We start from the raw sequence: 14,686 nt of genomic DNA on the forward strand, positions 1-14,686 counted from the left end.
GCAGTGAAGACATACCGTAGGTATTACATTATTTGTAGTGCCAGCTATGGATTGGAGTCAGGACCCCACTGAATTAGGTGCTGTACAATACTGCAGATAGTGCAAGGTCACCCCCTCAAAAAACTGCAATATTTTATTCAGTGGAGAATGAAACCAATGACAAGTGGCTATCTCTGGAGGAAAAAGCTTGGCATTTCTGTAATTCTACAGAGTTGATCTGCATTACAAATACAACCCATTTTTCCCTTCAGCAAGAAAAAACAGATGGACAAAGTCTGCACTGATTTTTATCCTACGCAATTCCATTTATTTCAGCATGTTGAGGCAGCACAGAATTTGGTCTGCAGATTCTTCATACTCCACCCAGAAAAGGTTTAATATTTTCACCGCCAGCAGCTGTACATTGCAAAATTGTCATAGGCTTAGTCACATCACTCGGATGTTTTAAAATGCATCATTCAGAACATTTTAAGATGTCGAACATAAATTCAAAACTTGTTTCGATTCTGTATCATTCAGTAAAACCAAAATGAGTTTATGTTTCTCAAATGTCTGAGATACTCAGTTGGAAGGCAATATCATTGGTAACAAAATGTCCTCAAGATTCAATCATCAACACTACCATCACAGTAGCATCTAAGGCCCCAGTTGAGATCAAGGCACCATTAAGTTAGGCATTGTACGTTCACATCCTAAGGGTCAATCCCTGGTCTGTGGCATTTACAATCTAAATAAAGAAGCCAAACAAAGGATGGGACAAAGGCAGTGTTACAGACAGATATTCCAGAAGGGGAACTGAGGCAAAGAGAGATTGAATGACTTGCCCAAGATCACACAAGAGGTCTGAGGTAGAGAGGGGAAACTCAATCTAGATAATTCAATGCCTTAACAATCAGACCATCCTTCCTCTTCCAAAAGGTACTGAATACCAAAGTCCTAATCCCCCAAAATGAAGTGTTAGCAGTGTTAAATTAGCAATCCAGTAAAACATTACAATGGCATGTTTTGTCCTAATCTACCAGTAACACTAACACAGTTTTGACAGACAGCCAGGTATTGCACATTCACATGGATTCTGAGGGTGTCCAATAAAAAGTTACAGCATATTGATCTCTTTATCTAATAGATGGCCTATTATAGTTATGTTTCACTGGGAACCAATTGGCCATGTTGCATAGAAAAAATATTCAAAGAAGTGCTTCTCTTAATATTGTTTGGAGCCAGTAATTTTTTAGCCAGTCTCTTATGGTTCAGTTTTTTAAATAAATCTGTCTTTCTCAGAGAGACCTGTAGAATTGCAGCCTGTCCAGCCATGCAGTCAGATCATATTGGGATAACTTCGCTAGAAGCAAAAAAAATCTTTTCCAAATTTTTCTCCATGTAATGGAAGGCTAAGCACCTAAATGTGTGTTTGATGGATGGCTCAAAACAGTGCTATTCAGAAAAAAGCAGATACTTTCCACAACTGCTCAGATTAAAATTCTACCTTAAAATAAATATTACATAAAGAGATTATTCTTATATAAAATTCACATTGATCTATTTCAGTGCTTAAAATATACATATGTGATAGCTATTATTAGTATTAGCATAATTCATACCTTCAGTCCCATAAAGACAAGGAAACTGTGTGGATAGAAGTTGAGGTCACCATATGGAGCATGTTAAAAGGAGCAACTCCCGGCTCAGATGACCCTGCCCACCCACACTTGCAGAGCATACTCCAGCAGGAGGTAGAGTTTCAGAGGGAGTGAGAGAGCTCAGAAGGGGCCTGACAAGGCAGGGAGAGGGACCTACCCTGAGGGCTCCTGAGGAAGGACACTGCAGGAGAGGAAGAGCCCAGGGGGACTGAAGATTCAACTAGTACCTTTTCTCTTACTACTTTGTGACAGACTGCAAGACTTTGACAGGAGAGTGGGTGGTAGGAAGTGGCCGAGGGTGGCAGCCTTAAGGTACTCCTGAGTGCTGGACATTTGGTAATCCTTAGAGGTCCCTGAGCCAGAGCTCAGGCTCCTCAACCAACTCCCCTCCACTCATTAAGAAGGGCACCAAACCCCTCACTTTCTAGATTCTCCCCCACCCTCCAGGGGAAGGAAGGAAAGGATAAATATCCTTTGGAACCCCTGCAGGGATTGGATACTCAGGGGGGTCAATAGCCAAACCTCATATATTCCTAGGAGCCCCATCACCTCAGGGATCACTAAGACTGATTGGTAACCTGAGCCCTAATAAAAGACAGACAGCTACCAGATGTGAAGGTGGCCCCAGCGAAAAAGTAGAGGCATAATGGACATGGGCCAACTGCCTGATCATTCAGTGCTGCTACCAGCAAACGCATTCCATCACAGTGAGATTGGTAAAGTCAGGACACGGGAACAATAGCATATGACTTTTCGCCTATCATATCCTGCAAATAATGAACTGTGAACAAGCAAAGCGAACAGTTCACATGCAGCCCTTAGACTGAGAATTTGTTCACAGAAATTAAGTAGCGAACACGTATGAATAACAAATGTGTGCCCAGAAATCAGGATTGGTTTGCAAACACACACACAGAACAAAAGGCTGATATCAGAACAAGATTTGTTGGCAAGAAATAAGTCAGTCAGGTCCAGCCAAAGTTCAGACTTCAGTAACAAGTGCCACCAGGTTTTTCTCACCAGTCCCCCATCTTTTCCAAGCCTGACCTCGAGGTTCAGTTTTACTTAAGAAGATACACTGGGAGCATTGAAATGTGTCAATTTACCCTTTATTTAAAAGGAAAAATTTCAGTGCCAGATTGGTGGCTCTGGGGTCTGAAATATTCCCTTCATCCATAAAATTGGTTCAATGGGGCAATCTTCCCAATGCCATTCCCCTAAACTACCTCATCTCTGTTGCAAGGGACCACCTCTAGTGATGAGGGGATGGTTCAGTCTCCATTGCCCATTTGTACCTGGCCTCTTTATGGATTTGCCAATACAGGGTGCCAATTAATAGCAAATGTGTTTTCTACTATTTATTATGTGTAGTATGCTAGCGCATGGAAGCCCTGTAGTGCTAGGTACTATACAGGCACAAAGTAAGAGCTTAAATTCTAAAGAGACAAAACAAACTAAGGGTGGGGGGAGGAAAGAATTATCCTTCAAATCTTACAAATAGGGAACTGGGGGGCAGAGCTTAAGCCATTTGTCCCAAGGCACACAGGAAGTAACAGAGCCAGAAATTTAACCCAGAGCTACTTAACTATGAAACCATCCTTTCTCTCTGCTTGTAGTTTTCGTGAGAAGCCCATTTGTCCACCAGGACCTGAATTGTTTCCACCAACGTATTCACACGGGGCACTGAACAGCCATCAGATGAATGTCATCAGGTTTCTGGAATTACTCCTTCCCGAGCCACGTTCAAACTAACAACAGAGCAATGATCACAGTGACCTAGTAAAGTAAAGCTGAAAAAGCAGCTGTGACACCATGAACAGGCTACAAGAGAAATGTTGGCCTCTCCCTTGGCATGTCTCACAATGCCTACAAATTATGTATTAGTGGATCAGTAAAATGTACCTTATCTTATCATACATAAAGATAAACTGACAGCACGGTAGCACACTATTCACCATAACTTTTTTCAAAGACACTGAATTACGTTCCTTGCCCGTAAAACATCTCCACAGATTCCCAAGACAGAAATGGTGCATAGATTAGAGTTGTGGACACTGTACTTTACAGTACTGTAGATGCAATGTATTTATCATCTATATTTATATTTAATCAATTACTCGTAGCAAGGAAAAGTCAGGAATTTACAATACCTTAAGTTTAGTAGCTTAGACAGTAAACACTATATGGAGCCACTTAATGTCTCTGTGTCTCAGTTCTCCACCTGCAACTTGGGTGTAATACAGCTTTCTTTCTCTTCTCTTTGTATGCCTTGTGTGTTTAGACTGTAAGCTCTTAGGGGGCAAGGACAGTCTCTTACTAGGTGTATGTACAGCTCCTAGCACAATGGAACCTCAGTCTCAGTTCAGGCCTCTAGCTGCTACTGTAATATAAATAACAATAATGCCACCTATTTTGCATGCTGTGATACATTGATCCTGAATTTGGCCCACCGTTTTTAACTGGTTGAATGCAATTGATGAAACATTAAGTAAAAAAAGAGGCTGTAAAATTAAATAAAAACCCAGGGCAAATGTCTTCCCCTATCTTTAGTGTGGTATGTCTGGAGCCAAGCCTGCAATAAGGCCAAAGTAGGGCATTTCCTACACTTCCTTTTCCCACTTCTCTAAGACTGAAAATCTATACTGCGTCCCTGATGTGCAAAAGAACTTTGGGGATGTGGGTGGAGATTACAGAAGGTTAAACATAGCAATTCTGATTTAGCTACCATAGCGCTGATGCAGCAAACAAAGGGAAAATATAAATAGCACCTATTAAATGATCTAAATAGTTGGAAGTCAGTTTATGCCTTAATAATGATGGAATCCAAAGTCAATTTTGTTATATGTAAAATGAGACTAAGAGAGCAGTGTTGAGACCCTGTGGAATGATTTCTTCCTGCAATCCCCACAAAACAGTGTGTAGATGCACAAGAAAATATTCATTAATAAAACTATATAGCAGAGCTTTGGAGTAGCCAATATATAAAAAAAGATCTGTACTCCATTCATGCATTAAAAATGCAAAACCTGAGGCAGGAATGGAGTGTGTCTGTTATGAGCCGTGATATTGTGACCTATCCAGCTACACCCTTTTCAATCACTGAATACCACACTGTATGTATAGCTTCATAAAACTGCTGACAAAACAAGTGTTTAGAAGAAATCAGTCATGTAACTCCCAGAAGATCTTAAAACAACTGCAAAACAGAAAGGTAAATTATCCAGCAATACAGATATTGTTCAGCTGCCATTTACCAAAACAATTTAAGTGGTTCTAAAATAGAGAGCTAGCTGAGTATTTTTAAATTTATTTGCAAAGGGGTAAAAAAAAATGACTTGATCACAATTTTTTTTTTTTTTTTTTTTTTTTACATTCAGTAGTTTGCAATTTTCTTCTTTCTCGGGCTATTGTCCAGCAACTCTCCTGGGCTGGGGGCTGCCAGCAAGGGGCAGGAAGGTGATTTTAATCCAATCTGTCATTTCCAGTAACAGACAGGAGAGGGGATTATGCAATAAAAAGAGCTTTTTCTCACTGGAGGAGGCGGGGGGAGGTCATCAGGATACTGTACTGAACAAAAAGAGATGCCAATTTCCCTAGGAAGAACACAGATATTTGACAATCCTTATCTTGTGTAAAAGGTGGAGGTTTGATTTAGGGAGGAAGGATGGGCTCATGGTTTGGCACTGGGGTGGGACTTGGGGAAATCTAAGTTCAAATTCCCATCTATGCCATAGACTTCTTGTGTGACCTTAGGTAAATCACTTAATCTCTCTGGGTATGCTGCAGTGTAAGCTCAGACTCAGGCTTGAGTCCAAACCTCCCTTCCGTCTACACACAAATCTCTCAGACTCAGGCTCAGACCTAGAGTCCTCGGAAGCTGTAGGGGTAGAGGGTGTGAGCCCATGTCAAGCCATGACCAAGGGTTCGTGCCTTATTGCTTTATAGTGGCAACAAAGCCCTGTTTGATTTGGGCCTTGGGAGTCTGCCAAAAGTAATCCACAATCCCATGGACCAACTTCTTTTGTCCTCTCTATCCCAAGAACCTCCAACCAACTCAGTAGAAAAACAGAAATCACCCCTTTTGGCATACAGCAGCAGCTCAGTGAGACAGCGTTAACCTTTCCATTGTCTTCTGACCACTGAGCTGCAAATACCCCATCAGAAAGCCTCCTGTGTTTGCAATGGAGACTGACCAGAACAAGCCTTTTGCAAAGCACACTGCTTCATGTCACGGGAGCACAGCCTGATTTTGGAGAATCTCTGGTGCAAGGCCAGCAAAACTATGAACTTCATTAAAAGTACCAGGAATGACCATGCATAACAGCAGATAGCAAAGAAGCTGGCAGCTCTGCAAATTTACTGGACCAGTGACCAGCTCAAGAAGCAGATTCAGTGGCTCAGGATTGAGTACCAGAAGATCAGGGACCAAAACTGCACCTTGGGCAACTTGCCGACATTGTGCCCTATTTATGAGGAGTTTGTCTGGTTGCTAGGCACTGTGCCCAGCACAGAGCCTACTGTGATGCATGATAACCTGGTCAACCAGGATGGTGCCCTGCTGACCCCAGAATCCAGCCTGGTGATTGATGGGAGCCAATAGCAGGCACCGAGTGAGGACCATGAAGTCATTCTGTGACTGAAACCGGACCCAGAACACACTTTGGAACATGATCAGGAACAAATTCTGGGTCCATACTCAGAGGAGCGGTTTGTTCTCTCCCGAGGAACAGCCTGTTACTGAGCCTGCAGCAGATATGGAAGGGACAGAAGCCATCCTTGAGCTCAGTACGTTTCTGGCTCCAGTTTTGTGTTTATTGCTACAGCAACGAGAGGAATTTCCACTCTAAGAACCAATGCAAAAGTTAGGAGAAGCCCAGGCTAGCAGCATGTATCCACTAATGGCAGACTGTATCCCAGTGTCCTGGTGTCCCTCCTCCCACTTACCACATGGAGTTCAAAATGGCGACTGATTAAGGCAAAGTAAAGAATATCTTTAAAGACTATTTTTACCGTAAAGGCACAGATTTTTGCTAGGGCCATTCCTGTTTCTTAAAAACCAACAACATTACATTGCCGTGCCTTTATGTTTGCTGCTAAGTAATCACTCGATGGTCTATGTAGCCATCTGGAAACAGCGAACTCTGTGTGTATTATGGGGGAGGAACGTGATCCATTTTCAAAACTAGTCCATTTCAGTTAACTTCTGTAGCAAAGCTACTGACCAGTCCATCCCCCCACCCCCAACCCAAGCGGTTCTGCAATTTTTGTCAAACGAAAACAGCTTAGATTCTTTTAACTGACCATTGTCTCTGTACGACCTTAATTGCGATTAACCAGGCTGTGTCCGGGGGGATTCTGTGAACTGAAGCATGCCTTTCACAGTACTTTGCAGTTCCATTTTGAAATGTAACAATTTTTTTCCTTGAAATTCCACAAGAATGAGTTTTGTGCGTCGCCACTGAGCTACTTGAGACAATAACCATCTGTGTCTTCTTCTATCGCCGGCCCCTCAGCCTCTGCTGGTTGCTGTCCCTCCAAAGTTTGCCCATAGTGCAACACAAACCTGGCCCAACATACTGTCACGGACTCTTACAAGAGGAAGCGTTTCTGTGACAAACTGAGAGTTGAAATTCTTGAGAGGGCCATCAGTTAGGTCCAGAACCAGAAACAAAGGGACTTAAGGCTGGAGAAAAGGCATGGCAAGAGGCAGAAGGAAAGGCCGAGGCTCACCACAAAGCCCAAGGACTGGGTTTCAGCACAGGAGCCGGCACTTGCTCGGCAGTTCCTGGAACACCAATGGTGGCTAAAGGAGGAGGACAGAGCTCAGCAGAGTGAACTGTCTGAGCAGCTGATATCAATCCTGACGGCAAGATTACCAGCTCCTGCCGCTTCGCCTTCACCACAGCCTGATTCCCCTGTGATGTCCCCTCAGTCTGGACACAGCTTGGAAAGCTCCAGGCCTGGGTCAATGCCCCATACAATGTGGCTCCGTGAGTATCTGGGCAGGGAAGTTAAAGCCCATGCAGCCCTCCATCTTGACCCCCTCTCCTGTGGCTTCCTCCACCTATCTCCCCAGTTCCAAGTGCACAGAAAATGACGAAAGACAGGAAAGGAGAAAGGGGGAAGCTGGGGACATCAGCGATAGGGGGTTTATGTCATGTTTTCACTTGTTCATGCACTTCTATTTTTTTGTTCTGGAACTGTTCTTTTGTAACTGCTGCTTGGGTATTGTAATGGTGTCTCGCCTGCCTGGCAATGGGTGAACGTTGTCCTGTTTTAATACATTTATAAATAAAGCCTTTTATGTCATTAAGAAAGTTTCTTGCTGTCACTGAATCTCATCAGACAATCATGATCTGAAATAATAAAGCTAAAACACATGATCAGGAACAATTAGGCATTAGTAACCAAACACTATTCCTCTATGTGGGTAGGTACAGCAATATACACTTCACTCACTGCATCATATGAATCTATACTGTGAATCATCTCTTCCCAGCCCTACCATTTCATAAACCATCGTGTCATTCAGACCTAAGCTGCATGGCAATCAAGCCCCGCACCCCTCCCCAAGCACTGACCTCCCCCCAAATCAATTAGCCCCATCCTTCCCACAAGCAAATTCATAAAGGTACTCTTCCCCATCTTCAGCTGGGCCATGCAAGTCCATAATGTGGGAGCACAAAGCATCCCTGACTTCTGTTGCCCAGGTGCATCCCGCTCTAGCTGTGGTAGGTACACTTTCCGGCTAAGCATCCCTATGCAGCAGCTCCTTGCTGTCAGGGGGAAATGGCTCATCTCTGGCTTGAGCACAACAAGCCACAGCAACCCATACAGCATTGATGACACTGGCATCCAAATGGGGCCACGGACATCTCCAATGGGATTTCAATCTGCCAAAAGCACATTCAACAGCCATTCTTCACCTGTTGGGAGTGTAATTAAACTGTTTTTTGCCAGGGCCTCTGAAATCCTTGTACGGTTTCATAAGCCGAGACAAAAGGGGGTATTTGGGGGATCCCAGAATAATGGTGGGGGACAGTAATGCCATTTATGACAATATCATTTGATGGAAATAGTGTCCCAGCTTGTCCATGAATGTAGACTCCTGATTGGCAAAAGCCCCCAGAATCATGAACTTTCCCAGTGTGGCGCCCATGCTGACATTAGTAAATGTATCTCTGTAGTCCATGAAGATCTGCATAAAAATGGAGTAGTTAAACCCTTTGTGGTTTATGTACTCATGAGTTCCTTGAGGATGGCGTACTATAGGCACATGTTCCATCAGTGGCTCCAGCACAGTGAGGAAACCCCATTCTCACACAGCTAGCAATTACTTCAGGAATATCTTTTATGCCCACCATCTTGGGGTAAACCACATGCCTGATGGCAGAGATTTCTGAGGCAATCACTTTGCCCACAGTCAACTGTCCAAAACCAAACTGGTTGGCAATGGACCTGTAGCTGCTTCTGGATTGGCCTCATGAGTGTGTCTTTATGCTGGAGGGTCGGGGCAAGCTGCTCACAAAGCTCCAGAAACTTAGCTTTCTTCATGTGAAAGTTCTGAACCCCCTGCAGGTCATCCCAGGTCTGCATGATTATGTGATCCCACCAGTTTGTGCTTGTCAGGAACACCGATCTCTGGATGGGATCTCAGCAGCTATACCAAGTTTATTGAGCAGCATCTGCCAGTGCAAGTCTGCCATGCCAGGATACTCCTTCTCCTCCTTCTGTTCCATCCAATCCTCAGAAAACACCACCAAAATGTCCACCAGCACCTCACGGAAGCTCTGTCCCTTTCCTGCCACAGGCGTGAAAGCACAAGCAAGAGAACTTCTTGAAAGGGGGTCTCCTCCACGTTGCTTGGCAGGCTGTTCAAACTTTCTGTCCTGGTCAGGGAGGGCTGTCAAGTTTTCCCACAGTGCACCATGGTCAAAGTGCTAGACTGGCCACATTTCAGGAGGGCACTAGGAAGTCTGGGATCTGACTGGTTTGCCTCAGGTCTACTGCATGCTGCAGCATGGACACCAGAGCCCCAGCTTCAAGCCTGTATTAGAAAAATGTTAATGTAGGGGTTAGAAGGCCCTGGGTTCTCTAACATGGGTCAGCTGACTACAATCCCACTAACCCTGGGCTTGCATTACAGTGTAGACCTACCCTCTGTGCCTCAGGTCCCCATCTTCTGCTTGTATGTTGTATTGTTTTGTCTGCCTTGTCTATTCTGAGTGTAAGTTCTTCAGCGCAGGGACTGTCTCTTGCTGTGTGTTAGTACAGTACCTAGCATAATGGCTCCTCTAGGTGCTATTACCATTAAAGGTAGGTCTATACTGCATTCAGAGGGTGTGGCTGCAGCTCGAGTAGACATGCCTATGCTAGCTTTAATCTAGCAAGCTTGGGGACCACAGCAGTGAAGCCACAGCAGCTTGCACTTTCAGCCTGGGCTAGCACTGAGCAGGCAAAGTCAACCAAACTAACTAGTAAATAGCTCCATACATTTTAAGAAAATGATTAAAACCTCTCTAGAGGGTTACTCAAATTTTACTCAAAAATATAATTGAGCCAGGTGGATATTACATATAAAAACATAACATTTATTTTCTAAAATTGCTTCTTTATTGTTGTTTAGATACCAAAGCACGAACAAACACTTGTCATCTTTATTGACACATCAATTGCATTCAGGAGTGCCATAAATCCATTAGTGCTAGGAATAGCTGTGTAGCATATTGATAAGGATGAGAAATACATTCAGGGTGCCTTTTTCAAACATGGGCACCTAATTCATAGATTCCAAGGCCTAAAGAGACCGTTTGTGATCATCTCAGTCTGACTCCTGTATAGCACAGGCCATAGAACTCCCCCCAGCTAATTCCTAGAGCAAAGCTTTTAGAAAACATCCTAGACTGATTTAAAAATTGTCATAGATAGAGAATCCACCACAACCCTTGGTATATTGTTTCCATGATTAATTACCCTCACTTAAAAATTTACACCTTATTTCCAGTCTGAAATGAGCTTCATTTTCAGCTTCCAGTCATTGGATTATTTTACACCTTTCTCTGACTGACTGAAATATTTGTTCCCCGTGTTGATATTAGAGACTGCAATCAAGTCACCCCTCAACCTGCTCTTTATTAAGCTAAACAGATTAAGCTTTTTGAATCTATAACTATAAAGGCATGTTTTCTAATCCTTTAATCATTCTCATGACTCTTCTCTGAACCCTCTCCAATTTATCAGTATCCTTCTTGATTTGTGGACACCGGAACTGGACATGATATTCCTGCAGTGGTCACACTAGTGCCAAATACAGAGGTAAAATAACCTATCTACTCCTGCTTGAGATTCCCATTTGTGCATCTCAGAATGGCATTAGCTCTTTTTTTGCCACAGGATTACCTTCGGAGTTCATGTTCAGCCAATTAACCTCCAGGACCATGACTCCAAATCTTTTTCAGAGTCAATTCCATACCTAGGAATTTAACTGGAGCTATGGTGCTCAGAAACTAAGACATTTATTTCAGATGCTTAAAAATTGATTTAGATTGTCTAACTTTAGGTATCCAAGTTTGAAAATGTTGTCCCAATTTATTATATACCATATTTCTATTCCTGGCTTTTGCTCTGCAGGAACTTTCACAATAGTGAGCAAGAGAATTTCTATTTCTAGGTGAACACTGCTATTTGAATGATTTTATCTGGAGTTGGAGGTTTGCCAAACTATTGGAAGCTGTAAAGAACATCCTATATGGTTACTTTGCCTTGGACTCTCGTATCTTGGAAGTAAGGCTACATTTGACAGCCTGCAATCCTACCACCCTTAGGCAGTGATTTGTTAAATCTGTGATGCTACATGGGATTAACACCATATGCCACTTCAAAAATTCAGCAAGACACTATTTTGAAATAACTTTGGGGGAAATAAAGGCGTGTCAGACATCCTGTGATGGATTTGCAATTATGGAGTAAAAAAAGCGAACCTACAATTTCTTAGTGAGTGTAGCAAGTTACAAGCCAGCTGAAGATTGATCTTTAATTCTACAGATGAAAGCGCAGGTTCGGTTCACGCCCAACACCTTCCAAAACTGTGGAAGTTGAGATCTGGATTCCCACTTTGAGCTTGGCTCATACTGTATCTGTATAGTGGCCTTGATTGAAATAGTGGAGCTAAACAGCCCATCAAACCTTGTGGCTCAGGCCCATCTCTTTATTTACAGCTATGACCATACAGAAGGATATTGACAAATTGGAGGGAGCTCAGAAAAGAGCAACAAACGTGATGGGAAGCTGGAGAGCTGAAATGCATACACGTGTAAATTAAAACTTGGATCAAGTAAATGACTTAAGCACATTCTTAGCTGTAAGCACACACTTAAATCCCATTGAAGTCAGTGAGTCAAATAAGTGCTTATATACTTTGTTGAATTAACTACTTTGGGCAGAAGAGGAGGCATAACTATCGTTCTGAATATGAAGGGTTAAACCCCCTGGAGAGAGGGGAGTTATTTAGGGTGTGGCACAAAGACAGGTTACCAGACATAATGGGATAAAATTACAAATCAAGAAGAATGTAGGTAGAGTAACAGGAAAAATGTCCTGAAAGATCTACTTCTGGAAAGAATAATGGTGAAGGAATAATAAAAGAAAGCATATGCCACCTGGAGGCTAAAACAGAGTTTAGTAGGATATTTTTCCTCCAGGAGAGAAAGTAAATATTCTTCAGGTGGGCACAGGTCTTCATCGCTGCTCATTTTAGACCCACCTTTACCATTGTGTAATACAGTTCTTTATTTTCACTGTGCACTCCTGACCCTGGAAATTTCAAGCCACAGACCTGCTGTAACATGATACAATCGATTCCAAAAATAAGTCACAGATAGTTTAAAGCTTCATTTACATTCCATAGATACACAGTGCACATGTATTTCATGAGCAAAGCAACTTTATTGAGAACACAAGCCATTATTATCATTATGCTGGGAATATAAACAAGGGGACAAGATCTGTGTAACTTTGGAACTACCAAGTCGGGGATGCCTTCGAGCAGAGAGGCATTTCATGTATGCCCACTCGGAGACTTAGAGGTGAAATGAGAACAAGAAGCAAAAGTGTTCTTGCTTTAAGTAAAATCAGGAGTGTTTCTTTCCAATTAGAGGAACTAACATTCCTGCTTTACTGTTAGTGTTAAATAGAAATTAAACAAAACTAAGGATCGGTAACTGTGTTCTAAAATCCAGTGTACTCATGCTATATGCAAGATTGGCAATGCTAAAAACTGGGGCTGGTCAGTTTTCTGATTAAAAATATTGCTGTGGTGCCTCATGGCAGTTGTAATCCAGTTTCCTTATGTCCCCTTTCTCCTCTATGGGCTGGGCTCTCTGGTTGGACCATCTACCATGATACAATTACCTCCATCCATCCTCTGGTGAGAGTGAGACCACGGTACATCATGGGAGATGTCTGAGCAGGGAGACAGGACTATACAGGAGGATGAAAGCATGTGGTATCTGAACTACAACTCCCATGAGGTACTATGGCAGCATTTCCAAATTGAAATATTTTGGGGTTTGATTTTTTGCTGAAGAGTTAACATTTTCATGGGGGGCGGGGGGAGAGGGGAGAGAACTCTACTAAAAACTCACTGTAGAGAGAGCATGCATCTGTCTCCAAATGACTCAATCTCAGCAGATCTATGAGTTAACAGTGCCTAGATCTGAACAGCTGTGAGGAAGTGACCAAGCATTACTGGCAGATGACCTTCAACTTCAGAATTGCTTTACCCGTTGGGTCCAAGAGAATCAGAGGCCACTGAACTCTAGGGTCCAAGTCAAGGCCCCCTCTCCTAAGAGTTAGTTTGAAAGTTAGGGGAGATTTCTGGGTTTCAGAGAATGTCCTTTTCTTAAAAAAGAACAGTTATGTACAATTTTACTGAATTCTGCACATTCTCTGAGCAACATAACACAATAAACAGAATAATATTAAAATGAAGGTAAATTGTATATACCTAAAAAAGGTAAATTTGGCATCTCTATGAAGATATTTTTAATAATTAAGCCAATGCTAGAAAACAGTCATCAGCAACAGAATGATTGTGTATATTGGCTAGTCTCCTGGAACTGTACATTATACCTGCCCTGCTAATATTCCTGTTCCATTGTGTCAACACAGCCTGGTATAGCATTATTGCTGTGAACAGGAATAACCTCAGGGCACTGAAAGACAGGCAGATTATTAAAAATGAAAAAAAAAACCCAACACACAGACAACCCAGCCACAAAGTCTACGAAAGAACTGGCCCATTAAGTTACTTAACATACTGGTCAAAGCCAACTCAGAACCTTTGCACCTCTGCCAGCAATGTGATGGTGCTGGTTTAGCTTCAAGACCACAATTTAGTAACGTTAATCCAATCGTGCACGCGCGCGCGCGCGCACACACACACACAAAACCCACAGGATCTATGTCTAGACCTTCTCCCACTAATGCATATGGAAGAAAATGCTACTTCTATTGCTTCAACATCGGATTAGTCAACCTGGATTTGTCCTCACCTTACTTAACAGTGAAGAGTCAGAGGGAGGTGAGCTTCCCCAAGCCCAGGAGAAGGAGAGGGCTGGGAACTCTCCCTTAGCTCCCCCACCATTGCTAAAGGCAAAGCCTTACTTTAACCCATGAGTTCCAATATTAGCCTTAACAACACACAAGCAGAATCCCAGCAGAAGTCAAGACTGGGGGAGCTGTTTTAGATTTGTCTGCTGCCTATGACATTATATGGAGGAATGGCCTTCCTGACACCCCATTCAGATTCATTTTCACATTGTATCTCTTCACAAAATAGGCCCTATCTGCTTCCATTATGTTTCTAGAGGAAATAACAACAAATTGATTAGAAACATCTGTGACTAAGCTGCAGATTGACTTTAGCCTTTCTTGTCACCTACCACAATTTGGAAACAGACCATGGCTAAAAATGGCTAAAAGAGATGTTATTTTTGCAGCTATGGGCAATGCGTGACTCCTGGTTGGCTTTGTAAATGCACCAAGTT

The sequence above is a fragment of the Dermochelys coriacea genome, chromosome 6 (assembly GCF_009764565.3).
Source record: "Dermochelys coriacea isolate rDerCor1 chromosome 6, rDerCor1.pri.v4, whole genome shotgun sequence".
In the NCBI taxonomy this organism is placed as follows: domain Eukaryota; kingdom Metazoa; phylum Chordata; order Testudines; family Dermochelyidae; genus Dermochelys; species Dermochelys coriacea.